Raw genomic sequence first — 21,629 nt, forward strand, 5'->3', positions numbered from 1 at the left:
TTTCATGGCTCTTGCTTTCTGTCCATGTCCAAACGTATGCACCAATGAACTCTTATTTTAAAGGAAAATGGAGATCGGCAAAGGATCGCCAGGACCTTTTTCTTACAATATGTGTTTGACGTAAAAAAATTCAAGAAACACCACATCAGAGTTGGTCAAATCCAGCTCTGCTCCTTTTCTCTTCTATGCAGTGAAAGGGTTGACTTTTCATGATCTGCCAGGCTGACAATTTTAAGATGCTTTAACCCCTTAAGTGCCAAGGACGAGTATGCTCGTCCATTTTGCATAGACTTGCATAATAACCTGGCACTTGGGGGCCTTCTTTTAGGATTGAGTGCTGGGGCAATTTGTTGTGAATGCTTCTATCACAGGTTGTGGTGTATTTTTGAAAAATCAACAAAGGATTCTGATACAAATGCTTGAGTTGAAATGTCTAATTCCGAGGTAACTGCTCAGGTCAGCATGTTCAGTGATGTTTTGACTCCTGCAACCTGCGATATTGAAGGGCAAAAGCAGCCTTATGCAAATCCACTCAGGCCTGCGCAGGGCACAAGACACAGCAGACATGTTTTGACCTTGTCAATGAGCTGTAGTTTGAATTACATGTGCAGTGTGCAAGCTGTACTGTTTTTTGGTCTGTGATATTAGATTAAATTGCCGACTTTATGGGACTCAGTAAGCCCCGCCCCCAAAGGGAGTCGTTCAATTTCAAATTGACCATGTCCACCAGAAATGGGAAAATGCACTACCCCAGATGCATTACAGCCCTACCATGTCTCATAGTGGGGTGTACCATGAGCCTCAAACCCATTCCTCATTGTGTATGAATTCCGCGGGGTGCCATTTGCAACTATTTTTCCTTTCGGAATGCTGTATTTTCCCATTGTGACATCATGGCAGAGGATTTGGGGAATCATAATGAACTGCTGTGACGTCACACTGGGCGGATACAGCATTTTCTCTGCCAGGTATTTTTTCTTCTCACTTTTGAATATCTGGGGGGTTAGGGGAGAGGAATGCTAGTATGTGTAGTATGGTCTGTATAGTTCCCTATCCTGCCTCTCCCTATCCTGCAATGCTGCTCCATAGGGACAGTGCAGGGGGCGGAGAGGGGTGCAGGCGGCCATACACAAAACAACATTAAAGATCTGTCGCTTTCAGCTACAAGGTATGTTCCACCTCAGAGTTCCGAGGGAGCATTGATAAGTTCAGCTTCACTCTTGTTATCAGATGTCACCCAGAACCCCTCTTTGGAATATATCCCAATAGTTGAAAATCCACACTCCCCCAAAAATATCATGATTGCTATTCTGATCACATTCGGGAAAACTAGTGAGGTGCACTGTCTGCTGACCACCTTCCATTTCACATCTGCTTCATGATGACATACGGCTTGTATTTAATGGACAGTCTCTAGGCCCAAATGGTATTCATGGCGCGAACATAGATAGATAGTGTAATGAAATAACTGGTGCCCCATGGAGTACAAGGACGAGTACTGGCTGTACTGCCTACTCAGCCCTCACAAATTCACAAAACAAGAGTGATCCCCATCATAAAGGTGAAACAGGCACAGGTAAGAGACATAACTCCTTTGACTGTTGTGATCATGTGGATTAAGGGCAGGCTATAAGCTTAAGAAAGGTCCGGGCACAGGAATAAAACAACAAAAAAAACTCAATCTTCAAAAAGGATATGGTACTTGGTGACAAAGTTGCAAAAAGGGGCTTAGCCAGACTGTAGGGTCCCAAGAAACGGACTGAGAGCGGAGGGGTGGGGCCTTCTACCAGTACCTTTTCAGTTCATGGCAGTTTGACAGTATCAAAGAAGGCTTCTCCGTGTTGTACGAGAAGTTGGAATGAAGGTTGGATGGGGCGGGTCACGATGGTCTAGACAGGGAGCAGGCATGGAGTCATAATCAAACTGGGGTACATTTCAGTTCAATGCAGTGTTCATATAAAATGGGTAGCAAGGCACCAAGGGTTGGTTTGGCGTCCAAGTTGGGGTCAACAGCAATGATGCTGGTGATTGAAGATGCTGTTCTGAGCATGGCAGTTCAAAGGATTCTGTGGCGGTGAGCTTGTTCAAACTGGGGAAACCACATGCTAAGCTGGCATTCTGCGGCAATAAACTGGTTCACAGATGCAGTGACAGCTGTTCGATAATCAAGAGACAGCCAAAAGCAGCACTGTTGGATCCTGCTGGTTCAACAGCGTGATCTGCTGTGCCAGTGATGTCACTCATGATGCCATACGTGATGTCATATGTGATATCATCAGTGATGCCATTTGTGATGTCACCAGGGTGCTTAAAGGTTGCGCAATGTGGGCTTCATAGTTAAGGTGCATATCTTCTAGTACCTGCTGATTTCAGGGGTTTTGTTGCATTAAATCACCATCTTAACATCACTGCAAGTAAAGTTTTTTCACTGAATTACAAGGATTTTGTTGCATCAGATTGTGTCACCTTACCTCCCACCACCTGTAATTCTGTCTTTTTTCTGATAGCATAAGTGTTATCATATGATTTGTTATCAATATCTGTTCTTGAGCTATGCAACATCAGGTTGATTAAGTATTTCATCTTTGTGTCCACTAGATAAGAAGGGATTAGTGATGGCATGCTGTGATGAGGAAGGGCGAGGTGGGTTTAGTGGGGGACTGTGACGAGGAAGACTGAAGTTGTTTAGTTGGGGACTGTAATGAGGAAGAGTGAGGTGCGGTAGTGTAGGGGCTGCGAAGAGGACGAATGAGTTGGCGGTAGTGGATGAATGTGATATGGAAGAGTGAGTTGTTAGTAGTGGGGGGGACTGTGACAAGGAAGAGTGACGTGGTGTTAGCAGACTACTGTGACAAGAAAGAGTGAGATGGTGGCAGTAGGGACTGTGACAAGGAAGAGTGGGTTGGTGGTAGTGAGGGACTGTGACAAAGAGAGTGAGGTGTGATGGTGGGGGACTGTGATGAGGAAGAGTGATATGGTGGTAGAGGAGGGTTGTGAAGGGGAAGAGCAGGGACTGTGGAGGACTGCGATGAGGAAGACTGAAGTTCTGTAGTTGTGGAATGCGATGAGAGAGAGTGAGGTGGTGGTAGTGAGGTGCTGTGACGAGGATGAAGGAGTTGGTAGTAGCGACTGTCATGAGGATGAGTGAGTTGGTGTAGGGGGGGCGGTGACGAGGAAATGTGAAGTGGTGGTAGTGCATGCCGGAAGTGTGTTGCAATGGTCACAGGAATAAGCCTGGTCATAGGTAGGCAATGGTTGGATAATTAACCAAACAACATCTACACGCTTTGGGTACCTCCTCATATGCCATCTCCCTCCTAGCAGAATTCCAAACTCATAGTTTGGGCTCACAGACAGTGACGTCATTTAGGGGTTGCCAGAGGTCGCAAGAGCGATCGCTGCTATTTCCCGAGCGACCTCTGAAATATTTTTGCAACCTCTGTAATTCCAGTGGTCCTGGACTGGAGGTTGCGCTTTTAAAAATAGTTTGTTGTTTCAAAAAACTATTTTAAAAAGCGTGCAAGCGCCAGATTGCCTGCTGCCATGCCTGGGCTGCAGCAGGAACGGGACTGGCGATGGCATCACAGTGTCTGTGATCGTAAATGTATCCTTAATCTTGAGCTGAGCTCATCCCGAGATCGGGCAGGGCTGAGGGGCAGAGCTCTAAGAGCAGACAGCAGCAGCTCGGGTGCGTGCAGAGGACAGAGAATGTTAAATCACAGCAAGGTAGGGTTTTCGTTTTGTTTTGATGTTGACCCATCTTGACCAATGAATCGTTTACCTAACAATCTCCTCTCCATTTGGGTGCTACTTGGCATTCTGCTCAACAATCTGACTCTGTGGAAAGCATCTCGCAGGAGAGAAGAACTAGTTGCTCGGCAGATATGTCCTTAGTGGTGTCCATCTATCCGCATGGCACAGAATCATTTAAGTCGGTGCTATGTGCTTGGTTGGACTTTGCTTCAGAGTACGAGAATCTGAAATAGTGGTGCAGGCTAACGTGTAGAATGGCATGCACCTAGAAGGGGCAGGTCCTTCTCAATGTTGATTTTGTGTTTATTTTTTTTGAAGGGCTCTGTTGTCGACTTGTACTCTCTTATGCTCGAGAGCGGGCCCATTCACAGAACTGTTTGGCAAATAACTAGTTATTTCCTCTTGGAGAAAAAGTGCCTCCCCCTAGCAAACTCCTCTTGTGATGTGCAAAGTGGTGCCATCCCTGGACCCCAGATTACAGAAATTGTTGGTGCACTTTTTACACAAGTCTGTGGAATTACTGTGGAATTACTAAAACCTGGGTGTGCCCTGTTTACCATTGCTCACAAGCAATGTTAATACAGCTGCATGCTCTTGTTTTCTGCCCTTATGTTGTGCTTTGGCTGATGTCTACTCCTGCTTACCAAATTCTATGCTTTTCACAAAAGATTATGGGCACGTTTTAGAAACAGCTATCCTTGTTTTCAGATCCATACCTACTTGTTCCAGATTTGGGGCGAACGGTTTACAAGTTCCTGTGTGTAGTGTAATTTGCTTGTGCACTTATTATAAAAAGGCAACATGTTCACAGAAATGTTGTGCATATTTAGAAGCGTTCCATCCCCTTTTTATTTGCAGGACTTTTCATGCAGCTGTTACAGAATAGCCATGCTGTTTATTACAGCAGTGTCTCCACATGCTCCATCATTGATTTACATTCCCGGAAATACCCAGACTTTGTATTACGTCTTATTGTGCTTACTCATGGTTTTAAACATTTCCATTTAACACCCATTGCTAAAATCTCGAAGAGTGCCAATGTGCATTTTTCATTGTAAATGCTGATCATTTGCAAGAATATCTTTAGGCAATGCACACGCGCTGCATGACCTGTGCATGGGTCTGTGCAGACCTGCCCAGGCATGGCATCGGCCAGGAGTACAGATCTGCACATTGTCAAACAAAAGCCAATCGTGGTATCACCCAGGAATGCAGACCTCGGCATTGGATTGGTATGCTGAGAGGACAGGTCTGTGTCAGCTAGGCACTGGCCTGGCATGCTGGGTGGTTCCGTGGGTGTGCAATGCAGACACAGGTCAACAGTGGCATTGCTCAGGAGCCAAGATTCAGCATTGTCCTGGCATGATGGCTGCTCTGTGTGTGTGCGCAAGGCGGACACACAGTGATCGTGGCATCACCCAGGGGAACAGTCAGAGCTGGCATGCTGTTACGGATGTTTGTTTGGATGTAGGAGGTAAAGGGTGCACAGAGGACAGGTCTGTGTCAGCTAGGCACTGGCCTGGCATGCTGGGTGGCTCCGTGGGTGTGCAATGCAGACACAGGTCAACAGTGGCATTGCTCAGGAGCCAAGATTCAACATTGTCCTGGCATGATGGCTGCTCTGTGTGTGTGCGCAAGGCGGACACACAGTGATCGTGGCATCACCCAGGGGAACAGTCAGAGCTGGCATGCTGTTACGGATGTTTGTTTGGATGTAGGAGGTAAAGGGTGCCCAGAGTACGGGATGCTGTATGAGTGCGCTGCTTTCCACATGCTACTCGAAAGTCTTTAATACACAATTCTGAACCCTCCCAATGGTATGTATTTTGCAACATCTGAAGTCTGAATAGTAGATCCACGCAAGCTTGAGCAAGTTTGACATGTGGCCAACTTTGCTACAGACCTGCAGATGAACTGGCCTGCTGTTAAATCTCACTTACCAGTTCATTGGTATTCACTACAGAGTGTAATTTGCTTTCTGACTTTAAGAACATTCAGACATGTAATAGCTCATGTTACTATAGCTCATAAAATAGCTCAGTGGGTTGAGCAGTTGCTGCTGCAATGTGGGTGTGATCTGCAGGTTACAGGTTCAAATCCCAGCAAGGCCCGCTCAGCCTTACATCCTTCTGAGGTTGATGAAGGAGTACCAACACAGGTTTGATGATGATGTATGTATATTTGCTCTATATAAAGCGCTTAAGCGTAAGTGCTATATAATAACACATCATTATCATTTGGCATTGGAAGTCCGCTTGCATTCATAGTAATTTGGTAATAAGGGCTTATACACACTGATATTAATGCTACACATGGTAATCCATTCTTGTATGAAATGTGTATCACATTACAGTGATATCGTAACCATATATTTAGTAGTGTACTTAGGAACAATGCTATGTGATACTCTTTCCTGTTTTTTCAAGAGGTGAAAGGTTGTGTTCCATCACTTACTGTGATGTGGCATCACTTCCTGTGATGTCACTTCAGAGGGGTAAATGACATCACTTCCTGTGATGTCACTCTTGGGGGCGTGGCACTGTGATGTCACTTCTGCTACCCCTAGCATTTTGTTGAAATTACGTCCCTGCTCACAGGTTGTGCTTGAGTACCACCTCACAGCTGTAACTAAAAGGAATACATTGTAATACAATTATACGTTATTCATTCTATTCCTATGCATGTGTACCATAGCCATTACATAAAATGAAGCACACAAAGAGTAGCACATTGGGCCACGTACAGACTGTAATCGAGAATAACAGGGAAGCACGTGTCCTTTGCTATTTGCCTATGGTTTGGAAAATGTTGCAATTGTTGCTAAAGTGCTAACGATCCGTTGGTAACTATGCACGGACCACAGACGTTTTCAGCAAAGTGTGGTGGTGGGGGGGGGAGGGGGGGTGGGGGGAGGAATCGATATTGTTTTGATTTTGCACCTGAAGGCGAGCGGTTGGGAGTCGAGGCCGAGGCTACATCCTCCTGTAGATCATTCTGGAATCTGGCCGCCAAGTTCTGAAAGGAGGTAGCCGGCGAGTTCACTCACTTCAGGAGGGGGTGGCTAGAAGATGCGTTTCCTGAGGTTTAAGGGGCTTACGAGGAGAGTACACACGCAACCTACTCTCGAAGTACATGATCTGTTCAATCCCATTTGCATGCAAGTCTTTACCTTTGAAAACAGTCTTTTGGTTCTTGCAATACACTGAATTAAAACCTTATCATGCAATTCTTTCTCCTATCGTCTTTTAATTAGTTACCCATCTACAGGTAAAAAGTGTTCTTTGTTGGTTTCAGTTTTGTTTGCCTCATATTTTCATCAGACGAGCCTTCCTTACATCCCAGGTAATTAGCATGTACGTTTGGGAGGCATTGAACAGCAGGGCTCAGGATTTCCGTGAAACACGACACTTTAGACAGCTGCATGAACACTTCTTTGGCGTTGCCCTATTTCATCACAAATTGTATCCCGCCGCTGTTACTATTGAAGGACAGATTCACATGTGAACAGATTTGTGTGCTGCTCGGCCAGTCACTCATTTTCGGAACTGAACAAAACATATTACGCTATGCTATGTTATGTTATGCTACACTATATTATGTTGTGCTATGCTGTGAAATGTTATGCTATGCTATCTTATTTTATATTGTGTTATGCTATGCCATGCTATGACATGTTATTCAGGGCTATGCTATGCTCTGTTATGTTGTTATGCTATGCTAACTTTTACGTCTTTTTATGCTATGTTATGAAATGGTATGTTATGCTATTGTATGTTATGTTATTCAGATGTATACTGCGCACTACTGCCATGTGTATAGTCTCCAGGTGCTCATGCGTGATGCCCATAGAGTATAAGCTTTGGGCCACTGCAAAAGCCCTCAGTGCTTTTCATATGCTACCAACCAAGAAAGCAAGGGCGATTTGAGACTTGCGTCTGTTGTGCAGCAGGTATTTTAAGTCATGTTTAGTTGTATTACATACAGAAACCCCATGACTCCCACAAGGTGAGCACTACAAATAGTATTTTTTTCCATTTCTAACATGTGCTGGACACATGAAAGAAGTAGACCAACATTGTTTTCTCTTCTACATAAGCATGCCCCACATGTGCTGGACACAGAAGAAATACATATCTCTGTCATGGAAGAGAAGTAGTCCCTGTAGCTCAGCCACCTGCCATTCACCAAGTAGAGCCACTGCATACATTCCTTCAGCACGTGGGGGGCCCTCTCCCCGGCACACACACACACACACACACACACACACACACACACACACACAGTTCCCCCTTCTCCTCTCCCCGCATTTCTGCAAAGGGGTGTACCAATAAAAAGCATTTTGTGAGGCAGCAACGTGGTCTACTATTCACGCGTTCACAAAACCTTACTGCCTGGAGTCTTCCCTCGGTTAGGATGGGAGCTTTGGAAAAGCAGCCCTGCATTCGGTTCATGAAAACCATTAAAAACGAAATTCTTACTCCCTGCACCAAATCCAATACTGCTTTTTCAGTCTATCAAAAATGAGGAATACGTGGTAGGACACAATTCATTCTATTAACAAGTTACCCCTCGTAATGTTCTTTCGACTGGATTTTCCTCCCATATACTCATCGCCCTCCCAACCGAGCTTCTAGTAGAATTATGCATGCTATTACAACTTTCTCTCCTTCAAAGTTGAGTACGGTCAATCCTGTGGTTATGCGGGTATTTCTACTGTAAGAAAAAACAGAACCGAAGCCAACGGGCGCTTCATGTGCTATATATGCCATCGATGACATCATCCTCGAGACGGAGGCCCTCAAGGGACATTGAGTCGACTGCATCGACGCACCAAGCCCTCTGCCGAACTTTTTTTCCGAAGCTTAATATCGAATATATATAGACACACACCTCTATATACATATATATCATACATCCCTGAGGACCAAAGGGCTGTGGACTATACTGTTTGCTGTGGCGAGTGACTCTATCCAGGAGGAAGAGGGTATTGAAGAGGAGTTCTGAGTACAAAGGTGCGTGTGCCTGTACCTTTAACAACTGACCCAGGAGTCAGGTCACCTGACCTAGGTCACCTGGTACATAAGGCCGCCTCCAGTGCCCTTGCGGCGCTAAGCCCTGAGGACCAAAGGGCTGTGGACTATACTGTTTGCTGTGGCGAGTGACTCTATCCAGGAGGAAGAGGGTATTGAAGAGGAGTTCTGAGTACAGAGGTGCGTGTGCCTGTACCTTTAACAACTGACCCAGGAGTCAGGTCGCCTGACCTAGGTCATCTGGTACATAAGGCCGCCTCCAGTGCCCTTGCGGCGCTAAGCCCTGAGGACCAAAGGGCTGTGGACTATACTGTTTGCTGTGGCGAGTGACTCTATCCAGGAGGAAGAGGGTATTGAAGAGGAGTTCTGAGTACAGAGGTGCGTGTGCCTGTACCTTTAACAACTGACCCAGGAGTCAGGTCACCTGACCTAGGTCACCTGGTACATAAGGCCGCCTCCAGTGCCCTTGCGGCGCTAAGCCCTGAGGACCAAAGGGCTGTGGACTATACTGTTTGCTGTGGCGAGTGACTCTATCCAGGAGGAAGAGGGTATTGAAGAGGAGTTCTGAGTACAAAGGTGCGTGTGCCTGTACCTTTAACAACTGACCCAGGAGTCAGATCACCTGACCTAGGTCACCTGGTACATAAGGCCGCCTCCAGTGCCCTTGCGGCGCTAAGCCCTGAGGACCAAAGGGCTGTGGACTATACTGTTTGCTGTGGCGAGTGACTCTATCCAGGAGGAAGAGGGTATTGAAGAGGAGTTCTGAGTACAGAGGTGCGTGTGTCTGTACCTTTAACAACTGACCCAGGAGTCAGGTCACCTGACCTAGGTCACCTGGTACATAAGGCCGCCTCCAGTGCCCTTGCGGCGCTAAGCCCTGAGGACCAAAGGGCTGTGGACTATACTGTTTGCTGTGGCGAGTGACTCTATCCAGGAGGAAGAGGGTATTGAAGAGGAGTTCTGAGTACAGAGGTGCGTGTGCCTGTACCTTTAACAACTGACCCAGGAGTCAGGTCACCTGACCTAGGTCACCTGGTACATAAGGCCGCCTCCAGTGCCCTTGCGGCGCTAAGCCCTGAGGACCAAAGGGCTGTGGACTATACTGTTTGCTGTGGCGAGTGACTCTATCCAGGAGGAAGAGGGTATTGAAGAGGAGTTCTGAGTACAGAGGTGCGTGTGCCTGTACCTTTAACAACTGACCCAGGAGTCAGGTCACCTGACCTAGGTCACCTGGTACATAAGGCCGCCTCCAGTGCCCTTGCGGCGCTAAGCCCTGAGGACCAAAGGGCTGTGGACTATACTGTTTGCTGTGGCGAGTGACTCTATCCAGGAGGAAGAGGGTATTGAAGAGGAGTTCTGAGTACAGAGGTGCGTGTGCCTGTACCTTTAACAACTGACCCAGGAGTCAGGTCACCTGACCTAGGTCACCTGGTACATAAGGCCGCCTCCAGTGCCCTTGCGGCGCTAAGCCCTGAGGACCAAAGGGCTGTGGACTATACTGTTTGCTGTGGCGAGTGACTCTATCCAGGAGGAAGAGGGTATTGAAGAGGAGTTCTGAGTACAGAGGTGCGTGTGCCTGTACCTTTAACAACTGACCCAGGAGTCAGGTCACCTGACCTAGGTCACCTGGTACATAAGGCCGCCTCCAGTGCCCTTGCGGCGCTAAGCCCTGAGGACCAAAGGGCTGTGGACTATACTGTTTGCTGTGGCGAGTGACTCTATCCAGGAGGAAGAGGGTATTGAAGAGGAGTTCTGAGTACAGAGGTGCGTGTGCCTGTACCTTTAACAACTGACCCAGGAGTCAGGTCGCCTGACCTAGGTCATCTGGTACATAAGGCCGCCTCCAGTGCCCTTGCGGCGCTAAGCCCTGAGGACCAAAGGGCTGTGGACTATACTGTTTGCTGTGGCGAGTGACTCTATCCAGGAGGAAGAGGGTATTGAAGAGGAGTTCTGAGTACAGAGGTGCGTGTGCCTGTACCTTTAACAACTGACCCAGGAGTCAGGTCACCTGACCTAGGTCACCTGGTACATAAGGCCGCCTCCAGTGCCCTTGCGGCGCTAAGCCCTGAGGACCAAAGGGCTGTGGACTATACTGTTTGCTGTGGCGAGTGACTCTATCCAGGAGGAAGAGGGTATTGAAGAGGAGTTCTGAGTACAGAGGTGCGTGTGCCTGTACCTTTAACAACTGACCCAGGAGTCAGGTCACCTGACCTAGGTCACCTGGTACATAAGGCCGCCTCCAGTGCCCTTGCGGCGCTAAGCCCTGAGGACCAAAGGGCTGTGGACTATACTGTTTGCTGTTTGGCGAGTGGCGCAGGGCGCCGGGTCACTGTGATTCGGCCTGATGGATCCAGTTATACCAGCCTCGAGGACGAGAGCCCAAGTCAAACGCTTGGCAACATATGAGGACCACCCTGTCAAGCGGGCCCGCCAACAACAGGTGAGCCAATACTATTCATGTGGCTCATTATTAGAAACTTGTGAGGATATGACTGCTGTGCTCGTTGAAGAGGTTTTTGAAGACTCCCCGGGCGAGACATTAGTAGCCAATGAGCTTCTACACTCATCTACTTTCTCCGCTTCCTTATCTCCGCCCCCGCCTCCTAATCTTACCCAACCCGCTGAGTTCACGACTCGGATGGGCATCGTTGATCACACGACGGGTAATGAGTTGATGGATAACATACTGGGTGATGCGCTTGCTCCTTCGGCCACCGTGGCGGACCCGCGGGCGCTGCCTGGAGATGGTGAGGGGAGCGCGGGCTTTGCGGGCTCGCCGCGGGAGGGTGCCGTGGTGGACCGGGCGTCTTCTACGGTAGCGCCGACTCCGGCCACGAGCGATGACGCAGGTGGGTGTGGCGGCATTGTGACTGATGCGGCCGCGAGTGATGACGGCACAGACGTGGAGGCTCGGCAGCGTCAGCTGGTCTTGGAAGAGGCATGTCTGGATAGCAGACTGACCGTCCTTGCTGACGCGGTAGATCCTCCATCCGCGGTCTTTTTTGACTTACGGAAAGTTGGCATGACTAAAGTGATGAAAGTAACCAAAGCATGTACGAAGTCTGGGAGACAGAATGACGCAACCACGCACTTGCACTCGCATGGCACGCCACAAGCTGGTCAAGGTGTGGCCATGAATGCTCCATCAACATCACAAACTGTTCCTGCGACCCCCTTAGATACAATGGATCCCTATTTGCCATTACTAGCACCAAACACATTACCACAAAGTGAATGTAGCCTAGGTGCGGTAAGTGAGAATGTAAAAGGTAACGATAGAAGGAACTCGTTGGAGGTGGTTTCTGCGGTCTTGCAAAATCTGATCGATTTAAACAAATCACGTTCATGCAAACTGACGGTCATGGCTACCCCAGATCCAAATGTGGCACAAAAATTTTCCCAGAGTAGACAATGTAGAACCATGACGAATGTCAATAGAGATATATGGGGATCTGGTAATTATAAAAAATTAAGAATTGGATCATCTGAGGAGTAAGCACAATCATCAGAGGAAAAGGTGGTACACTCCCAGAAAAGATTGCCCTGTCAATCTACTGAAGGTCAGGAGGTTGAGAGACAACATCAAATACATCAACCACAGTTAAGTCTAAACTCAAATAGCGATAAGCCAGACAAGCCTATGTCAAGAGATTCATCGTTTGTGGCGTGTCCATTCCCAAAAATAAGAGAACGCGTTCGGCTCTCACGATCTGCACGCGATGCGCAGCACATTTCTGGTGGCGGATCTGTAGCCCCGTGTGTACATGTACCATCGAATGACCTACTAATGGCTCTGACATCCGCGATGGCAATCTCCCTGACACCTTTTACTAAATTGTATGAAACATTGAACGAAAATGTGAAGGATGTTACAACACTGCTGGCTCTCGTGAATTCAAAACTCGTTCACCTAGAGTTAATGCACAGAGGCCAGGAGTCAAAACAAGAGGAGATAAACCAAAATATACTGGCAGGAATGGAAGCAGCTAATGAAGCTAAACGGAATGACATGATCGATAAAAAACTGTTTGCGGAGGTTGCAAAAGAAGCGTTGGCGCTCTTCCACAAACCAAACACACACCTAAAAGGAGAGGAGTTGGGCAGAGCAAGTAACATGGCTCACGTGGATATGAATGAGCAGTCGACTCTTCTCCCACTTCCATTCACTATTGCAACGTCCACAGAGCATATCGGTCAGCAAACGCCATTATCCCATAGGAAAGATCAGTCCCCTCAAACCAACTTGATCCCGACAAGCCGGCAAATGGAATTAATTGGCTTGCCAAAAGGTTCAACTAACGATGCCGCTTTTCACGAGGCACCTGGTGAAGAAAATTCGAAGAACATCAGTGAAGAATCTGAAAAAGGCGAAGACCAGCTATGCTCACTGGAATGCTCGTTCCATTCAGCGTTTATGCAAACTAAAAATGTATCAAACCCCGCCTTGCATGATGGTCAACAAGCATCTGGCTCGCTGTTTATACAGCAGGCGGTGGCTGATGATTCATGCCTGAATGAAGCGGCTGTTGACACGACAAAGCCTGCAGGCCTATTCCCCATTTTTGGAGGTATATTGGTAGAAGCCCAAAATAAAATCACTGGGGAAGTAAGAAAAAAAAATCCCTCACAAGCGAAAAAGGAAAAGAACATGCCTGCTCGTAAGAAGTCGAAACAAAAGGGAGCCCGAAAATTTCTTCGCAACATCAACATGTTCCAACTGGTCGACAAAGCGATCACATCTAGTCTAAAATTAGCAGACACAATCAAGGTGAATAAACAAGTTGAGGTCGATTTGACAGGAATTATCACGCCACGATCCGAGGCTCTACAAGACGAAACCGAGCTGGACGATCAGGAGCTACTGGAATTATCAGTTTACGAGGATCCGATTCAAGAGGTCCCTGTGGTATTACCTCTTGTCATGCCGTGAGATCACAAAGCAGTCACGTTGCCTTCAAACTCAGGAAGGAATTGTGAGTTCAGGATGCCAGTAGTAGGCATTGCTAATTCTCACGAACAGTTGCCGGGAAAGCAACAAGCTCCACCCAATATCATAACATCGGAGTCCCGTGACAGGGTATGTGTGATAGTTTTACCCATAGGTGAGGCTGTAGAGGTGGAGCAAGGGCCTAAGAGCCCGGAGTTTGTCACCTTACAAGAAAAACGAGAGCGGCTGGCGAGAAGCGCGGCAACAATGAGTCAAAACGTTGGTGGCACAGGTGTGCCTCCTTTGATAAGGATAAACGCCGTAAAAGGAATAAGTGAGCTGGCCGCGGCACTGGTGGTTGATGATTTACCCAGATCACGGAAAACCGAGTACCATCAGCCTGAGGTGAAGGAGAGCAAACTTAAAGACAGGAACGGACACGAATCAGCACAACCGGTAGGGTTAAGCCCTGCAATTAAATTGATGCTGGAGAGGTTGGAATGTGGTGAAAAATTAATTTTGAATCGATCAAATGTGCTAAGGCTGCTTCATCATGTGCCTAGGCTACGATCCCTGTGCTCTAAAGATCTGCGTATTATCGAATTTCCGGAGGAGCTACGTACGGATAAGGTGATCCTACATATAAATTCCAATATAATCGCAAATGTAATTTTGGAATCAGATGAGGAGCTATTGTCTCTAGGTTTCGACACTTATAAATTATTGGATCCTGTAAGGTGCAAAAAAGAAGTGATGAAAGACGGAACCGCCCAAGCTCAGTCAACACAAAATGGTAATTTAGGGGACAAAGAAAGCTTAAATAGAGCTGAATCCAGAGAACAAATCCAGCAGGAGCAACCTGTCGTGAATGAGCTGGCGCCTAAAGAGGGGTCATCAGTTTCTGCGCGAAGAAGTGTAAGCGCAGGCAAAAAAGAAGAGATTGCGAGAACAAGTCCAATGGCGAAAATTAAAATCACCATAAACAACGGTGGCTCTGCAGACATGACTACTCCGATAATGGTAAATAGCCCATCGGACAGAGATACGACGCAGGACTGGAAGTGGTTGGCCTCGGCGTTGAACGTTAATACTCGCAGCTAATGCCTAAAGGCCAGCGCGGTGCACTTATGTTCTTTTGCCTCATGGAACACGCGAGGGTTCACACATCTGCTAAAAAATGATTGGCTGCATGATTTACAATTGATTTGCCTGCAAGAAACGTGGTTGTGTGAAATGCCAGTGTCTTCTGAATTTGAGTGTGCACTGAACCCCGCTATCAAGGCAGAAAAGGGACGCCCTATATCTGGTCTCTTAACGATGATCAAACGATCTTCAGGTTACCGGTTATTAAATTCCGCTAATGTCACGCCTTACATTCAAGTTTGTGAGATTGGCAAAAGCAACGCAATACGACAAGTTGGGGAGGCGATCCATATAATTAATCTATACTGGAACCATCACCGGACTGGAACATACTCGTTCATCGACCAGGTGACATTAATAATCGACAATTTACTGGAGTCAAACAAAGGGGGTTGCTTGTTAGTCTGTGGCGATTTAAATGTTGATATTTGCAAGCCACAGAATGCAATTAAGAGACAACTCGCGAATACCTGGGTAGAAGAACTGAATGTAAGAGGTCTATCAATGCTAAACGGATGTACACAAGGAGACATTCCAGCTCAGCCTACGTGGCGGCGTGAATGTCAATTTTCGACCATTGACTTCATTTTTGCTTCAGATATCATGCAGGCGCGGGCAAAATCCTTGAAAATCCGTACCATGAGCAACAGTGACCACGATTTGTTGGAATTAACATTCCGAGACTCAAAAGAGGAACAAAATCAAAAATGGAGATCAAAAGTTCTGGTGGAATCAAATCGACTCCGGGTGAGACTGGATGAAAGTGACGTGGCCAACATATGCGCGCAATTTAGATCAACTCCCGAGGAGATTGAATACGCGTCCATTCTGTCTCAATTCAAAGCTAAAAACATCGGGATGAAAAACTGGTCTTTCCAGAAGAAACATCGCTTCGACCTGTTGGTGATGCAGCGCAAAAGACTGATGAGAGCTGAAATCCGGAAAAACAAGCAAGGGCCAGTCCATGAAATAATAGCAAAAAATCGGATAACCAAACAATCCTACAAAAACTGGATAAAAAGTCACAAATGTATATTGCTTCAGCAAGACGCAGAGGCAATGTTGAAGATCCTAATCACTAAGAACAGTAGAGAGTTCTGGCGAACTATTAATCAAATGGAAACACCGCAAGAGGCTTTGCAAGTATGTCTGATATCTGAATCTGAGTGGGTGCAGCATTTCTCTGCCTTATACCACAAACATTTAGTCCCTACTACTTCAAGACATAATTCAGTACCATGGGATCTATACTTTGCGGAGGATGAGATCCGAGAGGTAATCATGAGAGCTAAAAATTCCAGAGCACCAGGCCCTGATGGCCTGTCGAATTTCATGATTAAACAGTGCCCTGATCTCTGGACTGATTTTTGTTTCGACCTATTTGGAAGAATTAATACTCAAAAACAAGTGCCAAATTCATGGAAAACTGGGATTATAGTCCCCATATTCAAAAAAGGAGACAGATTATCACCAAAAAACTATCGACCTGTGGCGCTGCTGGATGTCTTGGGCAAGATTTATGCATCGTTGCTGAAAACCAAATTGCTCAACTGGGCTATAACAGTAAAGAGAGTTGACGAAAGACAAGCGGGATTCGTAAAATTGGTCGGATGCTCATTGAACCTGCTGGTCCTAAACCTTCTGAAGATGGAAGCCCTCCGATCGAACACGAAGGTGTACCTAGCTTTCGTTGATTTCTCTAGCGCCTTCGATATGATTGATCGTGAGAAGTTGTGGCAGAAAATGGAGGAGTGGGGTTGTCCAGTGGGTCTCTTAGCGGCGATTAAAGAGCTTCATACAGATACCTCCATTACAATTCGCCTAGATCAATCAGGCTCCTTGTCGGCACAAATCAAGACACATAAGGGTGTCAAACAGGGATGTCCGTTGGCAGCAGCAATTTTTAGTCTCTTCATCTCTGATATCGGCGAGGCTATCTATTCCGTGAGAGCGTTTCCACCTAAGCTCAATTCTTCACGGATAAGTTGGCTGCTGTATGCCGACGATTTAGTAATCTTAGACATAACCCCGATTGGCTTTCAACGGAAACTAGACGCAGTACAAAGTTATGTAAGCTCGAACAACCTCAAGATCAACGCAGCAAAGACGGAAATACTGGTGTTTGGGAACTCAAGAACGACTCAAACTGCAAATGCGACAAAGTACGTGTGGAAACTAGATCAAGTACAGCTAAAGGTTTCAAAAAGAGTGATGTACCTAGGCATGATACTGAATTCTAGTATCTGTGATGAGTCCTGGGTAGTAGAATCCAAGAGGAAAGGTGGCCAGCTAGCTTGTCAGGGTCTAGTGATACACAGAAAGTGTGGGCGTTTTTCGATGTACCCCCTGCGTAACTTCTATGAACAGAAAGCGGTACCTATCCTGATTTACAGTGCGGAAAATGCGTTTGGATGTTCGTCAAAGCATTGGGCATCCTTGGAGCACATGTTCTGGATGAAAGCGTTAAGTTTACCGATTGGGGTATCGACTGCTTGTATAAGATACGAACTTGCGTTAATATCATTGCATGCTCGAGTCAGCTGGAATCAGCTAACCTTATTCGGAAATCCAGAATAGAGGAAGGAATCTTGCAATTCAAGATATTACACCAGGCTTCAGCAAAAGGGTGTGACATTCTATCTCAGTGGGTGAAACGTTGTGAAGATCTGTTGGCACTATACAACATCAGTATCGAAATTCTTCTAGCAAATCCAACGGCAGCAAAGGAGAAGCTCTGGCGTGCCGACTGGATTTCCACACGTTGTGAGCGAAAGTCGGCTAGCGCCATGAAAGACTCTCCGGTCGAAGCAAGAGCCTTCAACGTGCCTCAAAAGTATTTGAATTGCTCTCTAAACTCGAAAGAAAGAAGACTGTTTATGTTATTCCGGTTAAATGCCTTCAAAACAAAGGAGAGGACCAGTCATTGGCCATGTAATGTAGGTGCTAATTCCACCTGTCGCCTTTGCGAAAAAGATCTGGAGTCACTTAAGCATCTTGTGCTTTTCTGTCCAGCACTAAAAGCCATAAGATCAATTCATATGAGCCAGTGGTATAATGTCCATCAGTCCATATGTGCGGAGGAATCATGGCAGATTATGTGTAATGGTTTGGATATGAAATTAATATTGCCCCTGACTTCCTTCTTGGCAGTAATTGAAGAGAGACTAAATGCTCTTGATAGGCTGTGAGCTAAAGAGGTTGTGTAAAGCCATGTTTGACTCAGTGACCTTAGGTGTTATCTGAGTATGCTGGCATAAGAGGTCACTGGAAGGAAGTAGGATAATGTTGGAATCATGATTTCGTTTAAATGTTGTGTTAAATGTTTGTCTTATGTGTTTGTTGTAATATTTTAAAGGTTTGATCTAAAAACCAATAAAATAAAAAATAAATAAATAAATAAATAAAAATATATATCATACATATATATATAAAATGGATCAGGGATAGCAACACTTGTGTTATGGTGAAGTTGGTCTTCCATAGAAAAAGGCAATGTTTGGCAGATTAAAACATCAGCACCATTCAACAAATCGGCACAAAACTTTCCCAAAAATGGTCGACTTGGCTTAGGAAGTTGTGTGTGGCTTTCTCGAGGTGAGGGCGGGGGAAGTTAAAAACGGGGGCACAAAAGGTTTTGAAAAGCCATTGATTTACATTGAAGAAATTGTCTGTCTTGCCTATAGCCCAGACCACTGGACGAATTTGTGCTACAGTTTTGCGAGAAGCAGAAGTCTGATTCCAAAAACTTTCTTTCACAATTTTGGGGTTCATCTGTTCAGCGGTTTATTTAAAAGTGTCAAAAAATTGGGTTCCAAAAATGGTATGGTATTTCAGTTCTGCTTGTGAACTTAATTGTGGTTGATAAGAGTTTGCAGATACTTTTGACCAATCCAGTGGCCCTATTGTGCCTGCTTTCATAATAGAACAAGCTGATTGGCCAATGAGGAAACGTGAGGGAACCTCCAACATTTTTTACATGGATTTCTTGTTTGTGGGCATTTGCTCAAAACTGTGGTGAGCACAATGAAAATGTTGCACAAAAGATGATATTACACAAGACTTACACATGAGACTTCCTCAGAGAGAGTGAGCAGTGATCTGAATGGGATGCAAGTTCCCTTCATAAAGGTAAAAAAGAGGCTTTCATTTTTCGCAATGTTTGCAGACAAATCTTAGGGACAGCAGACCGCTCCGGTGATACTGCATTCAAAATAGTTTACAAAACGGAAATGACAAAAGTCTTACACATACAACCATCTCAGAGTGGGCAGGTGGTGGTTGGGGTGGGAATTGGGTGGCCCATGGCTTTAAAAAGGACAAGAACGGATTCCTGATCTTTCTATTTTTCGCTATCCGTTCACACGGATGCCTGTCCGTGGATATTTTGGGTTAAAAAAAAGCAATTTAGGTGGTTGTTGTTGTAGGTGACATTCTAGTGGGTATTCTGTAATATAGTTACACGTAGTGTCAAGACCACAGGCTACAAATCATAGGCACTTTTATCCTGGCACGAGGATGGTCTAAGTAGTTATATATGTAGAGATGGTGGTGACTGGCCGCTGGGCCTAGTAGTGGGGCTAACTTGGTATATATGCACATATGGAATTTGTGTCTTCATGGGCACCCATGTCTGTGACTTTTGCATTTAGTTTACAATTGATAATTTGCTCTATCTATAGAATGAACAGAGCGCAAAGAGGCTAGTGTGTGTGGTCATCCTCAGTGTCAGGATAAAAGGGTTACAGGCTGGCCTGGCAGTGCAGGTACAATAACCAGTGGCCCTGGCAAACCTTGCACTTGGGGACTGTTTCTGTATCCCTACAGCCTCTGCTAGCACTTCACACCTGATGTCTGCACTTACCCTTGCACTTGCCACCAGCTGGCTGCACTTTTATTATTTATAGTCCTATTCATTTTACTGTTATCTTATGTACTGCCCCCTCCCCTTTCCCCCTGCACTTTTCCACTTCCCCTGCACTTGCCCGATTTCAATGTCACCTGAACTAGTAGGATCGCTGTCTCCGTCCTCCCTTTGTTTACCCTCCCTTGCCTCGTCACGCCTTGAAACACTTGTGTATAGGTGTGTTGTAAAAGCCATATATCATATCATATACTGTGGTAAATGACCTCTGGGTCCAGCAGTATCATAGTGACAGTGTCAAGTGTCCAGCAGGCATGGCCGTAGGCCAGCCACTGGCCCTTTTGCACTGGCTAGTATGGATACTTTGGTACACATGTGGATTTGGAGATCATGTTTGCGTCTGTGTATTTACCCTCATTCGCAGATTGGACTTCAGGTCTTCAGACATTTTGTTTTTTAAATCAGGTGGGTGTTGTTGTAGTTTAGGGTACAGTGGGTCTTGTGGTACTGTAGTGACTGATAATAGGTCCAGTTGTAGTCCAGAACAGAGGTCCATGGGTGATGTCATCTTCAGACATTTTACCCTTTCACTGAGGATGCTTTGGTATGTATATACATTTAGTGAAGGTGCTGAATGGCCACTGGGTCTGATATATTTAAATGTGATATTATATTCATTTGTTTACATTTGTATTATCTCTGCACATTATTCATAACCACAGGCCAATAAAAAAAAAGAGTGTCACGGGAGCACAGAGCTTGTCGCCAAGTCACAGAGTTCACTTTTACTCACACGAGTGAGTGTTTCTGTAGTAATATTGTTCACACATATCTGTGCACTTTACAGACAAATTAAAAATATGTTATACATGAGGAATTATGGATATGTGTTTTTTAGGTTTTAATACGTTTGTCTAGTTATTGAAAGAGATTATTTAGTACACATTGCATTTATTTTCTGGTCATTGTGGGTATGAAAATTAATTAGCTCATATGTCAAATCTTTGCTCCAGGAAATTGTGTCTTTAGGGCACTGCTACTCTGACATAACATTATACATCCCATGACAAGGAGCTCTCAAGGATGAAGCCCCAATAAGGGTGACACATGTATGCAGTTGTCTACATCCTTGAGAGTTGTCTCTCTTGGGTTGAAAGATGCTATGGGTGACAATCGTACTACTGCCCTGCAGTAGTGCAAGGATAGATAGTGGCTAAAGCACCTACACAGCCCCACACTACTACTAAACCCGCAGTAATCCCAATCATGAAGTTGAAACAGGCCCAGCCAGGCAGGCATATCTCCATCGCTTCTTTGGTGGCACGGTTGAGGGCAGGCTGTACTCTTCATGAGGGGCATGAGCTGGCAAACATGCAATACAATGAAGAAGAGTAACGCAGTACCATAATACAATAATATCCAACCAAGAATCTTTAATTAAACTCACACAAATGCATACAACTAATAAAAACACCACTGGACCGCCCAGTAACAGAAAACAGAGAGAAAGCAGGCTTTAAAATAAAGGGGACTTTGGGTTGAAAGAGGGGTGCTTGGGCAGAAGATTTCAGCAGCAAAATGAATATTCATAAAGCTGCCTTTTAAAAGGGAATGGGGATTTAAAGTCATTAGTGTCCTTAAGGTGGGCCAGAGGGACAGCACTTCTTCAAATACCTTATGTTCTAGTCTTAGGGGTACAGCAGTGCCAAGCAAGGCATTTTGGAATCAAACCGGGAATTTGTGCTCTTTCGGCACCGGACCAGGGTCATGTTGTGAAGTGATGGTGATGGGATCTAATGGGATCTAATGATGCATTGCTGTTCGGAAGTGGCTTTTTGATCAAAGACACTGCGGCCAACAGTAGATATCAGATCGGCAGTACTGGAAGGCTCAGCTGCCTTAGGGGCAGAGAAGC

The sequence above is a fragment of the Ambystoma mexicanum genome, chromosome 12 (genome assembly GCF_040938575.1).
Source record: "Ambystoma mexicanum isolate Mex_15411 chromosome 12, UKY_AmexF1_1, whole genome shotgun sequence".
Taxonomy (NCBI): Eukaryota; Metazoa; Chordata; class Amphibia; order Caudata; family Ambystomatidae; genus Ambystoma; species Ambystoma mexicanum.